Below are 11,136 nucleotides of genomic sequence, written 5' to 3'. Positions count from 1 at the left end.
TTCTTCTTTTCTCATTGCAGAGGTCTTTCTGTTTCTTCATCTGGCTGTCATATGATAGTTCTGAGTAACTTCAGTATCCTGATTGCCCTCCTCTGCAGGGCTCCAGATCCTTTCTAAAATGTCCTACCTATAAGTGAACACATTATTCCATACTGGTCCGATGAGAAGAGAATAGAGTGGTAGTATTAGCACCCACCATTTAAAGAGTTGTAATTAATGTAGACAAAAATCACTTAACAGAAAGATAATAACCTAAAGGACAAATAGAAAATTTTGTTACTCTTGTTGTTTTTCTGTCATTTGCTTGTAGTGATTTAGACAATGGGAATTCTCTATAATTTATCAAGGTTATTCTATATGACTGGGTTGGTTGTTGGAAAATCTTGACCTAGACCTCATGAAAGATAACATCCACAGAGCCCAACACATTTTGACTTTGTTTTTCTCACAGAAAAAAATCTTAGAAAAGCACTACCCAATGCTTTGGCCATTGTTCAAATGGCAATTATGTGTCAAGCACAGTAGCAGTCATGGGATACACACTGTTACTCTGAAAGAGTCACACTTAAAATGGGGAATTTATTCTCTAGTTGCAATTTGTTGCCATTTCTTCCAGAGTTATTTTCCCTGGAGATGTAAAAGGATTTTGTTTCAACAACTGCAATTTTATTCTTCATAATTAACAAGATTGCTGCATTTTCTCATATTTTTGATGGTATAAGACAGTCTGACAATAGGAAGAGTTTATGAAATGTGATATTCTTTAAATATCTTGTTAGGGAAATTGACTTGCCTCTAAGGCAGTTCAGTTTCCTACATTATAAAGAGATTAAGTTATGTTGACAGAAACAGGAAAAGGAAGCCTACACTTACAAATAAAAACAAGAAACCAGTTGAAAATTCAGATAATTTAAAACCATTCCATAACCTAGTTTGTTTTGAAAGAGAATACTGATCAGGGCAAGCATGAGACTCAGATTTTTTTTCCCTTTGATATCTTTTTGGATGCTACCAGGACTTCGATAGTCTTTGTTGCTTGGTATTAGAACCTATGCTGTTGCCTTTTATTGTGTAGGAATATGATTTATTTTGAACTTAATCATTTGCATAACCTTAACAATGAATTTCCTATAGGATTCTCCTTAACTTAAATATGGTAAAGAATCTACCAAATTTTGTTTTAATATGAAGGAATAATGAAATAAGAATATTTCATGGTTATATGTGATAATCCTACATTAAAATACTTAGAAAATTGACTGTAACTTATTACTTTCAACTTTAGCAGTCACAGAAAATATAAGGAACAACAGGAAAGGGAAAGGGTACTACTCAAGACAAAGTTTTGTTATTAAATTAAATCATAGAGAATTAAGTAGGGGATTTCTGGAAAACAGGAAATGTAATGTTTCACTTTCTTGATCAATTGTTGCCATACTAAAGGTAATGACCTCTAGTTGTTGAGTGATTTCAAGCTAAGTTTCCAGAATTCCTTTGTTCACTTCCACAAAAAGAAAAAAGAAGAGAGTGTAGGAGAGAAAGAGAAGATATGAAAAAGACACCATGAGCTGGGAATGTCTCTACAATGTAATCGATCTCTGTAATGAGCTGAAAGCAATAAATTTCTTTCCCCCCTCCCATTTGTAACTACTTTATTCAACTTTTAGGGCCAGCTGACAAAAAAAAATAATAAGGCAGGTGTTAAAGTGCAATCAGCTGTAAAATTCATTAGTGAACACAGACAAGGAAGATTTCAAGTCACCCCAGGAGCAAACAAAAGTCCACAGAAATCATAAAGGGGGCTGACAGCTGATTCACCCTCCCCTCTGTAGTAGCCTTGGTATCTCACTGTATGTCAAATAACACGACCCCAGTGGAAGTTGTGATGATGTTGGTTGTAATAAGAGATCTGTTTAGGGAGCTGGCATTCTGCCCAAGGCACTCAACTCCAAGGAGTTTGGGCAGCTTTACAAGATTTGTGCCTGGCCACCTAGAGTTTCTTATGCTCACCAGTGACATATAAATACCCTACACTGTAACACAAGGCATCACTCTTTACTTAAAGAAAAAGAAATAATGCCTTCTAATGGCCATGTTTCACTGATCATGCAAGTTTCCATGGAAATGACTATGAAGTTGCCAAGGAACAGCAGGAATGTTCCTTTGTTCACATACCTGTACATCATGTAGCTTTGTTAAATGGCAACTGACAAAGTTTAAAGCCTCAAGGCTTGGACCAGTATTTGAGAAAATGCATTATCAATAATTACAATACTTTCTTTAATTTGGCTGCAAATTCATCATAATGAGGTAATAGTCATAAGCGTTTCTTCTGAGTTACTTTTAGAGGACAACTTTCACACACACACACACACACACACACACACACACACACCCCTTCTATTACTTTAAGACTTCATAGTTTAGAAAACATGCCTCTGGTAATAACTCTGGGATGTAGGTATTGCTGGTATTATCCCTTCCCCCTTTCCCCTAATCCACAGATGGGAAAAATGAGGACCAGAGCACTTTAATGCTTCTCCCATGGTTAAAGGGTTAGTCATTAGTAGAGCTGAGACCCAAACATAGATCTCCTGACTCTAAGATCATTGCTCTTTTCTCTAAAAAGTGTTGGTTTCCCTGAATAAAAAAGACAAATTTTGAATTCAGTTTTCAATTTTCTTTTGCCTGTTTCCTCTTAATGTAGGCGAAACCTCTCCTCAATAAGTGTTGTTTCTTCCCTCCATAGAATTCTGCAGAATTACAAAATCTCAGTGTTGAAAGAAACCTCATCAATCACCTACTCCAACTTAAGTAAGAATCCATTCTCCAATACATGTATCATAATTATACATGTGTAGCCTATATCAAATTGCATGCCATCTTGGGAAAGGGGAAGGAAGGGAGGGAGAAAAAAAATGGAGCTCAAAATCTTATAAAAGTGAATGTTGAAAACTAAAAAAATTCTTCTAATTAAAATTTTTCAAAAAAAGAATCAGTACCAGTTGCTTTGCCACCACAAAAGATTAATGGCATTAAAAACTTCTTCTTCAGTTGGAAATTTGGCTAGAGAGGGATCGACTTCCACCTGAGGTATATGGTCAACGGCTTCAGTATTAATTGGTAATAGTCTGTAGAGAATGCTATGAAAGTATATAGCCCATCTTTCCAGGATCATGTTCTTATCACTAATCAATATGGTTCCATCAACAATGAGTAATTGCAGTACAACATGGGTCTTTGGCCTATAAATAGCTTAATTATGAAACACTTTTCACGTGAATAAAGTCAGATCTAAATCTAATATAATAAAAATGACAACTTTACCTAAATTAATTTACTTATTCAGTGCCATACCAATCAAATTACCAAAAAATTATTTTACAAAGCTGGATAAAATAATGACAAAATTCATCTGGACGAACAAGAGGTCCAGAATATTTAGGGAATTAATGAAAGGAAATGCTAGCAATGGTGGCCTAGCCTACCAGATAGTAAACTGTACTAAAAAGCAGCAGTCATCAAAACTACTTGGTACTGGCTAAGAAATGGTGGTGGATCAGTGGAATGGGTTAGGTACACAAGACGCAGTAGTCAATGACTATAGCAATCTACTCTTTGATAAACCCAAAGAATCCAGCTTCTGGGCTAAGGATTCACTCTTTCACAAAAACTGTTGGGAAAATTGGAAAATGGTAGGGCAGAAATTGGGCATAGACCCATATCTTACACTGTATACTAAAATAAAGTCAAAATGGGTTCATGACTTAGGAATAAAGGGTGATACTATAAGCAATTTGGGAGAGCAAGGAATAGTTTGCCTGTCAGATTTATGGGAAATGGAAGAATTCATCATGCAACAAGAGACAGAGAAAATTACAAAATGCAAAATGGATAATTTTGATTATGTTAAATTGAAAAATTTTATATAAACAAAGCCAATGCAACAAAGAATAGGAGGGAAGCAGAAAATTGGGAGAAAATCTTTACAACTAGGGTCTCTGATAAAGGCCTCATCTCTAAAATATACAGGAAACTGAGCCAAATGTATAGGAATAAAGGGCATTCCCCAATTGAGAAATGGTTAAAGGTTATGAACAGGCAGTTTTCAGAGGAAGAAACTGAAGATATCTATAGGCATATGAAAAAATGCTCTAAATCACTACTGATCAGAGAAATGCAAATCAAAACAGCTCTTAGGTACCACATCTCTCCTGTCAGATTGGCTAACATGACAAAACAGGAAATTGATAAATGATGGAGAGGATGTGGGAAAATTGGAACACGGTTACATCGTTGTTGGAATTGTGAACTGATCCACCCATTCTGGAGAGCAACTTGGAACTATGCCCAAAGGGCTATAAAAATGTGCATACCCTTTGACCCAGCAATACCACTTCTAGGGCTGTATCCCAAAGAGATCACACAAGTGGGAAAGGGACCCGTATGGACAAAAATATGTATAGCGGCTCTTTTTGTGGTAGCAAAGAATTGGAAATCAAGGGGATGCCCATCAACTGGGGAATGGCTGAACAAGTTGTGGTATATGAAGGTAAAGGAATACTATTGTGTTATAAGAAATGGGGAAGATACAGACTTCATAATAACCTGAAAAACCTCCATGATATAATGTTCAGTGACCAGAGCAGAACCAGGAGAACATTGTACACAACCACAGACACTGATTCTGTGATGACTAACCTTGATAGATAACTCACTATTTGACAAAACTTGCTGGGGAAACTGAAAAACAGTTTGGCGAAACTAGGTAAAGACCAGCATCCTGCAAAATGGTGTTGTCTGTCCTTTTTTTTTTTTTTTGAAGAGGACCACGCCATCAGGGAGGTGATGCTTTTGTTGATGTTTAGGGGTGCTGGGACCCCAATATAAGGACACACCCATCCTGCCCCAATGAATGCGACTCATGCCATCTTTAAGCCAAAGAAAAACAAGGTCTATTAAAGGTCCGCCATATTGGCCAGACTCTTAGGGAACCTGAACACTCCTAACGCTAATGCAAGTGGGCCAGATTGAATGCCAGCATCTCCATGGAGACTGAGAGGGATCTTATACACAGAAAGGATGTGGGAGGGACTGAGGGGTGGCCATTGGCTGGGGTGACTGGAGGAGAGGTCTAGGGAGGATCTGGATGGCAGTGACCAGTAGGCTGGGGAGACTGGAGGTCGGAACCAAGAGAATGGCACCTGAGATAGAATCCAGGGAGGCTTTGCCGTTGCTCCTCCAGTGAGCGTTGACTGACAGCCGCGCTGGCCAATAGGCGCTCGGCAGCTGGAGATAGGGCGGGGCACGCGGCCGCGTCCCTGATGATCTGTGACTGCTTTGGTTCCCCACCTCCCACCCCCCAGCAGCGGGAGCGTCTACGCAGCTCCTACTCTCCTGGCGGCTTCTTCAGAGGCAGCAGGTGGGGGGGAGCGGAGGAGCGGCGGGGTCCCCGGAGGATCGGCGGGCGGGCGAACGGGGCTGGAGGAGCTGCGGGTGGGGGCGGCTTCTCCAGAGGCAGCAGGTGGGGGCGGAGGAGCGGCGGGCGGGCGAACGGGGCCGGAGGAGCGGCGGGCAGGTGTGGGGAACGGGGGGAGGAGGAGTGGAGGGTGAGAGGCAGGAGGAGCGGCGCGAGGAGAGGGCCCGGAGAGCGAGGGTGAGGGGAGCCAGAAGACAGGCAGGTGGGGGGGGGGGGGTGCAGAGTCCCCATCTTCTTGGGCCCCACCTGGTCCCATCCCCCGCCAAGAGGCACCTCCCCCTCCTCTTCTGCCTGCGTAGCATCCTTCACCGCCTGACTATGCTCTAGAGGAGCCGGGAAATTGAGGCAGGCCCTTGCACCCTCAATTTCCCAGCCTGTGAAAGGAGGCGTCCTGTTGATCTCGGGGGGAGAATCTTGGCCCAGCTCCTTCCCCAGTGCGGCTTCGCCCATTTTACAGGCCAGAAGCTGAGGGCAGGGAGGGGGGAGGAGGGGCTGCCGCCAGAAGGAGACCCCCCCACGCTGTGTCGACATCATGGTCAGTGGTTGCCTGTCCAGTGGAAAGAATGAATGAATGAACTAAAGAATGAATGAATAACCTCTTCCCCTCTGGCCCATTTTGATTTGCATTTCTCCAATCAATAGTGAGCTGGAGTGTTTTTTCTTATGGCTATAGATAGCTTCCGTTATTTCATCTGAAAACTGATCATATCTTTTGATCACCTATCAGTTGGAGAATGGCTCTTATTTTCATAAATTGGACTCAGTTCTCTATATGTTTGAGAAATGAAGTCTATCAGAAAATCTTGCTTCATTTTTTTTCACAGTTACTATTGGTAATTGTATTTCCCTACCTCCTATCCCCCACGTTTATTCTATTTTTCTCTCCTTTCACCCTGTCCCTCTTTAAAATGTGTTTTGCTTCTGACTAACCCCTACCTCCATACGCCCTCCCTTCTATCACCCCCCCATCCCCTTCCCTTCCTACTTTCCTCTAGGATAAGATAGATTTCTGCCCCCAATTGAGTGTGTGTATTTTATTCCCTCTTTGAGCCAATTTTGATGAGAGTAAAGTTCATTCATGCTCCCTCAAGGCCCCCCATTACCCTCCACTGTAAAAGCTTTTTCTTGCCTCTTTTATGTGAGATAATTTACCCCCATTCAACCTCTCCCTTTCTTTCTCCTAGTATATTACTCTTTCACACCATAATTTTAGTTTTTTAGACATCATCCCTTCGTATCCATCACATCTCTACCCTCTGTCTATATATATATATATGCTAACTACCCTAATCATGAGAAAGGTCTTATGAGTTACAAATATCTCCCCATGTAGAAATGTAAACAGTTTCACCTTAATAAGTCCTTTACCATTTTCCTTTCCTGTTTACCTTTTTATGCTTCTCTAGATCCTTGTCTTTGAAAGTCTAATTTTCTATTCAGCTCTGGACTTTTCATTAAAAAATGCTTGAAAGTCCTCTATCTCATTGAATATCTATTTTTCCCCTGAAGATTACACTCAGTTTTGCTGGATAGGTGATTCTTGGTTGTAATAGTAGCTCTTTTGCCCTCCAGAATATCATATCCCAAGCCCTCTCATCCTTTAATGTAGAAGCTGCTAAATCTCATGTTCTCTCTATTGTGTTTCCACCATAGTTCAATTCTTTCTTTCTGGCTGCCTGCAATATTTTCTCTTTGACCTGGGAACTCAGGAATTTGGCCACCATATTCCTGGGAGTTTTCATTTTGGAATCTGTCTCAGGAGGTAATCGGTAGATTGTTTCAGTTTCTGTTTTATTCTCTGGTTCTAGAACCAGGGAAGTTTTACTTGATAATTTCTTGAAAGATGATGTCTAAGCTCTTTTTTGGATCATGGCTTTCAGGCAGTCCAATAATTTTTAGATTATCTCTCCTGGGTATATGTCCCAGGTCAGTTGTTTTTCCAATGATATATTTCACATTGTATTCTTTTTTTATTCTTTTGGCGTTGTTTTATTGTTTCTTGATTTCTCATAAAGCTTTCATTTGAACATTCTAATTTTTGAGGAACTATTTTCTTCAGTGAGCTTTTGTACCTCCTTTCAATGAGGTCAGTTCTACATTTTAAGAAGTGTTTTTTTTTTCTTCAGTTAATTTTTGTGCCTCTTTTTCCATTTAGCCTAGTTTGTTTTTTGAGGTGTTATTTTCTTCAGTAATTTTTTGTGTCTCCTTTAGCAAGCTGTTGACTTGTTTTTCATGATTTTCTTACATCACTCCTTTTTCTTCCCAGTTTTTCCTCCACTTCTCTAATTTGATTTTCAAGCTCCTTTTTGAGCTTTTCCATGGCCTGAGAACAAGTCATCTTTTTCTTGGAGGCTTTGGATGTAGGAACTTTGACTCTATTGTCTTCTTCTGATTGTGTGTTTCGATCTTCTTTGTCAACAAAGTAAGTTTCTATAGTCTGAGTCTTTTTCTGTTGTTTACTCTTTCTCAGCCTGACTTTAACTCAAACTAGAGCTCTGCTTCCAGGGTGGAGGGTGTCTTGTCCTGGGCTTCAGGGGTTTTGTGCAGCTGTAGTCATAGACCCTTCTAGGCACCTGTAAGTTTTCAGTTCTTCCAGAGTGGTATGATCTCAGGAGAGGTGTTTACCCCTCTCCTGGCTTGTGCTCTGGTTTGTGAGTGACCTCAAGCACTCTTTCCTGCCCACTGGGAGGGAAGGAAGGTAGATAGGAGCTGAGCTCCCCAGGCATGTCACCTCACTTGTCGAGGGGGCTTTCTCACTGGAGAAATGGGAAGAAAATGCCCCCTGGCAGCAGCAGCCACCCCCTTGTAGGTTCTTTCCTTGCCCCATTCTTGGAACCCTGGGGCCCTTGGGACTTGGCAGTAATGTCCTTGTGGAAAACCTTGGGTTCCCCTGCCACTGTTGGGGGAGCAGTTCCTTGCTGGTGTCTCTGGGGTAAGCGGACTGCAGGAGACTCCTCAGAGGTGAAGGGGTTTACAGCCCTAAGTTCTGTCAGAGGAAGGCATTCCCTCCATGGCATCCTGACAGGTGGTTGTCTGTCTAACCTTTACTGGAACACCTAAGAGCATGGGGAGCTCACTATTTCACAAGACAGTTTGTTACATTTTTTAATAGCTTTAACTGTTTGTAAAAGTGGGGGTGACTCTGATCGTTGGCATAATGCTCACCCATGTTAGAACCCAAGTAAATGTGCACTGAGTTAAATCAGAAAGCTCCGTTTCGTGCTCCTGTTGGCCTCCTCCTAATTTCCACCCCTTCTGGTCCTGCTCTCTGAGGCTGAGCAGAGCACAGCTAACTTGCGGGGCTGCCTCCCCCTCAGGCTGGCGGGCTCAGTTATTCTTAGGGCCCTGGGACTGACCGTTTGGCTACGCCACCAGACAAGACTGCCCATAGCTTTTCGGGGGTCTGAACACTGGCTTGCTGCATCCTGCACTTGTGGTCCTGGCTAAGCCCCTTCATGGTGCCCTGATGTCACCTGGGGACGCCTCTACCATATCCATCAAGAGAAGCCAAGGCAGACCCCCAAGCCTGGACTCTGGGCGTTCCAGGATGGCTTCTGTACAACTGCCATGGGAGGGATGTAGGTGAAGGACAATGAGCCCATTTTACAGATGATGGGTCTTGGACCTCAGAGAGGGGGAGAAGGGGTCCAGGCCCCCCTGGCCAGTTACTTAGTGGCCGTGCCACTCCTGGGAGGCCACGCTGACAAGAGGCAGGGTGCCCACTATGCCTGCAGCACCGGCCATGGGCAGTGACCCCCCTCTTCCTTTGGCCCCGTTCACATCAATAACATTTGTTACAGCATGTGGAGAGATGGCTGACCTCAGACCCGGGTTCAAGTCCTGCCTGGGACACAGCCCCCCTTGGGCTCCAGGCAGTTGGGGTGGGGGGAAGGTGGGCCTCCTATGGAAAGTGGGAGGGAAGAAGGGAGGCTGGGGGACCCAGGCCTCTGCTGGTGTCTGCCTGTCCCTTGCTCCCTCTCAGCCGGGTGGCCCTTCCCTCCTCAGGAGAAAGAGCGGCACCTGAAGGAGGAGGAGGAGGCGCTTCTGCTGAGAAAGCAGAAGGTGCAGGAGGACCAGGAGGAGGACAAGTGCTGTCACCCCAAGGAGGTGAAGATGTGAGTGTCTGCCCCCTGGCCCGGCCCCTCCCGCTCCCTGGCCCTGTGGAGGGGGGACAAGGGGGGATTGAGGGGGATCTCCAAGCCCAGGAGGTGTCCTGTCCATTTCTCCTTGTCCCCCAGGGAGCTGGAAGAGCATCTTGAGAAGGTCATGCAAGCCTGTGAGGTGGTGGATCAGCTGGAGGTGGAGAAGGAGCAGCAGCAGCAGGCTCAGCTGGAGGAGGAGCCGGAGGTCAGGGTGGCCCTGGGTCTTGGGCTGGGACATTCCAGGAAGCCCTGGGCTGGGGGAGAGAATGGAGGCCCAAGGAGGCAGGAACAGAGCTGTCCATCCTCAGTCCCCACAGGATAAGGGCTAAGACAGGCCCCTTGTGCTGGGCCTCAAGTCTGGAGGACCCGAATTCATATCCACCTCAACACTTAGTGGCCGTGCAACCCTGGGCTAGTCACTTAACGGCTGCCTGCCTCTGTTTCCTCTTCTGCAAATTTCCACTTGGGTCCTAGAATTGTTGGTAAGGAGCCAATGAGGTGACCCAAGCCAAGCACCATAGAAATGTGGTTGTCACTGTCATTCTTCCTTGGCATGGGGCAAAGGGGGAGGGCACAGATAGAGAAAGACTCCTGGCAGCTCTCCGCCCTTCCCCCGTGGACAGCAGGAAGAGGTGGCTTCTATCTGAGATGAGTGCTCCCCCATTGGCCTGTTCCTTTCTGGAGGCCAAGCCCAATTGTTCTTTACCTAGGATATTCATTCCACACTCAGACATGGGGCAGTTTGGAAATTTGCATTCCACAAGGAGGGCTCATGCACCATCAGTGACTGAGAGCTGGTAGGGCTGGGGTTGGCTCTGCTCTGCCCGCTTCACCCCCAGCCTGACCTGTGCACCCCTCCCCTGCCTGCCCGACCAGGTGCCCTCTCTGTCCCACCTCCAGGAGGAGGAAGGGGGAAAGAAGCAGGAGCAGCTGCAAAAGGAGAAGGAGGAGGAGAAGGAGGAGAAAGAAGAGAAGGAGGAGGAGAAGAAGGAAGAGGAGCTTCTGCAGAAGGGGGCTGAGGCCCAAGGGTCGGGGGAGCAGCAGGAGCAGCAGCCTGTCCTTGAGGGGGAACAGAAGAGGCGGCAGGGCAAGTGGTGAGGTCCCGCCTTCCCTGCCTCTGTGTGTGTGTGTGTGTGTGTGTGTGTGTGTGTGTGTGTGTGTGTATGTGTATGCAAGAGAGAGAGGCTGTGAGTGTGAGATTGTGAGTATGTGTATAAGAGAAACTGAGTATGGGTGTGTGTGACTGTGAGTGTGTGTGAGAGAGAGAGGGAGGTTGTGAGATCGTGAATGTGTGTGAAAGGGATTGGGTGTGTATGTGACTGAGAGAGACTGAGTGCGGATGAGATCCCAGCAGACCCCCGGGGGCTTTGCCAAACTGCCTGAATAGGGGGCGTGTGAGGGATGTTCCAGACTGCAGTGAGTTCTAGGCCTGTGTCTTGGCTCCATCATTTATTCTCAGTATGGCCTGGAGCCCATCTCTTCCCTCCTCCAAGACTCAGTTTCTTTTCCTGAAAA

General features: G+C 44.8%; 1 long non-coding RNA gene across 1 annotated transcript; it reads left to right on the top strand.

Annotated features, from left to right (window-relative positions):
* Positions 1-9,490: 9,490 nt before the first annotated feature.
* Positions 9,491-10,533, top strand: LOC118833225. Its single transcript, XR_005009301.1, has 3 exons — positions 9,491-9,594; positions 9,718-9,826; positions 10,498-10,533. It is a non-coding gene; the product is annotated as an uncharacterized LOC118833225 (long non-coding RNA).
* Positions 10,534-11,136: the final 603 nt, after the last annotated feature.

Source organism: Trichosurus vulpecula, assembly GCF_011100635.1.
Source record: "Trichosurus vulpecula isolate mTriVul1 chromosome X unlocalized genomic scaffold, mTriVul1.pri SUPER_X_unloc_4, whole genome shotgun sequence".
NCBI lineage: Eukaryota > Metazoa > Chordata > Mammalia > Diprotodontia > Phalangeridae > Trichosurus > Trichosurus vulpecula.
This window is presented reverse-complemented; position numbering and strand designations above follow the sequence as displayed.